Raw genomic sequence first — 2,431 nt, 5'->3', positions numbered from 1 at the left:
GGAAATTTCCCCAAAATGCTATGTTTCACTCATGTATTATTTTACCTGTAGGTCTTTTCTCTCACAAGTGAGAAGTGTGATTTGGTAAGAGAAGTGTGTTGTGGCTCATTATATGTCGTCTCACTCCTTTTTCTTTCAGCCAAACATTGCTGAGTGCTGGTTGCTGTTTTTTTGCCACCTCCTTAGTCTTAAAACTCCCTCAAGTCTGCTGGAGGTGCCCTGCAATGGCTTTTCCTGCTTGATGTGTTTGGATGCTGCCTGCTCTTATTATTTTTTTCCCCTTCCCCTCCTCTCCCTCTGGTTTTGTTATTATTCCTTATGTTTCAGTTCTTCTCCCAGCAGTTTTGACAGTTTAGTTAGTATCAGCTGTATTTGAGTAGTGGCGGCCACTCTGTCATGATGCCATGATCGGCAGAGCCCTGGCGATCACCATCTGTTAGATGTAGTCCTTGTTATGTCTTTTCTAGCTGGCTGGCATCTCAATGGTCATCAGTTTGTGTGCTGACATCACGCATTCTAGAACCCCACATTACTTTCTTTTGGTTCGCCTCCCAGTGTCACAAGCATAAGATGGCGATTGCAGCGCTCGGTGGCGAATTTCTTCTCAGTTAGTATTGCATGTGACCTCCATTCTTTTCATTCATTCATTCATTCAGCTGAAGGTCGAGAGAAGCTCCAACTAAAACATCTATTTCCCCTTCTCTTTGGCTATCTTATTTTCAGTCCAGCGTCACAGGTCATTTTCAAGTGCTAACCACCATCCCCACGTAGCTATGAAAAATGTATTCATTCACAGATTATGTCACTTTATTCAGTAAAAGAGAAATGTGCTATGCAGTTTTAAGCTGCTAAAGTCAAACTGCCATTTGAAATACCAGTAGAAGGAATTATGGAAGTCACATTCACCGTCTTAACCCTATCAACCTGACTCCTATTTTACAACAGGGTAAGTGACCGTCTTCCTCTTTGGTGTAGTGGTGAGTACCCCGTCGCGCGTGACACCAGGATTCGATTCCCTGACGGGAAGCATGTGATTTTCTTTGAGTTTGTCTCTCATCAGAACACTGGATCATGCCTGCGAACTATTAATAGTTCTATTTATTTCTACGGTACGGGTATATTCCATTCTGATAAACCTCCTTTACCTACTGCATTAGCTGGAGGTAAGTGACTTTAACCAGACCTTTGTCTCTTTGGAACAATGGGCAACAGCATTTTGTTTGGTTTGACTCCTTAACAGTCCCCTTGATCAAATTGCAGGTTTGTTAACTAGCTGTCAGCCCGCCGCCACAAGCTTCCTTGCTTTTCTTCTTGTCACTGCTTTGCGAGTGGGTACAGCATACAGATTTTCAGATAGTCAGCCCCGCCTGTAGTGCTGTAGCTCATCATGATGTCAGACCTAGTAAAAGGGTAGCAGCTCAAAGCAACTTGAAAGATTGCTGTTTCGACATTCTACCGGATCTCCTCAGTAACCTCTGTAAATAAGCTCCTACACTGTTCGTAGCGCACATTTTTAAATATATCTTCATCAATTACTGCAGATGTCATGTATTCCATTTATTTTGCAGCGCGGTTTCACTGTATACGTCTTAACATAGGAAAACTGACTTTTGAGATACGGTTGTATAAGTTTAGTCAAGGAAGTCACGGGCCGGCATTACTCAGGACTTCAGTGCACCAAGATGTATATATATATATAATGCGCATCGTGCCATTATGAGAAATCTTTCAACCTATCTGCCTCGCCATCTACAGCAATAGCTATATGTATGTATGAATAGGAAGACAGACAGCTAGCTGGCTTGCTAGCTAGAGACAGAGCGAGATGCTTCGGAGGCACATGCGTAGGTTCTGTAGTGTAGTGGTTATCACGTCTGCTTTACACGCAGAAGGTCCTGGGTTCGATTCCCAGAGGAACCATTATGCCAGTGCAAGATAAGAAGATTAGGGTAGGCATGACAAGGAATAACAGATTCGATTCCGGGAACTAAATTCATGGTTTGAGATACCTTTTAATGTGCCTAAGGTACTTCAGATAAACTACTTCAATTAGAAAATCCTGCTCTGTTGTGTGGCAGTATATCAGTTGATGTATGGATTTTCTCACAGAAACAACTGTCAACATTTTGTAGATTAGAAATGTGTTCAAATGCACAGATGTAGAGATATTTTAAAACGGCACTCTTTTAGTAACGCTTACAAGGTGGTAGGTAGCCACCATAACGGTCATCCAGATTCCTCAGTGCCCAAAGTGCGGTCTGAAAAAGGGTGTATAAACCGTTGGGGCAAGGGTCTCTGCAGTAGCAGAGGCAGCATCCCAATGCGGCCCACCAACCTTTCAGTCAAGGGCTGAGGCATTTGCCCCAACCAATGCGCATCACAGAGGCGTCGGCTAACCCCTGCAAAGTGCAACAAAAGGAAACCTCTCCAT

The 2,431-nt window shown here is 43.4% G+C and overlaps 1 non-coding gene across 1 annotated transcript; it reads left to right on the top strand.

Moving 5' to 3' along the window:
- Positions 1-1,847: 1,847 nt before the first annotated feature.
- TRNAV-UAC lies at positions 1,848-1,920 on the top strand. The gene has a single exon. It is a non-coding gene; the product is annotated as a tRNA-Val (tRNA).
- Positions 1,921-2,431: the final 511 nt, after the last annotated feature.

The sequence above is a fragment of the Protopterus annectens genome, unplaced genomic scaffold, assembly GCF_019279795.1.
Source record: "Protopterus annectens isolate FY-2018-M unplaced genomic scaffold, PAN1.0 ctg73423_obj.part0, whole genome shotgun sequence".
Lineage (NCBI taxonomy): Eukaryota > Metazoa > Chordata > Ceratodontiformes > Protopteridae > Protopterus > Protopterus annectens.
Note: the sequence above shows the minus strand (reverse complement) of the source record. Positions and strands in the feature narration are given on the sequence as shown.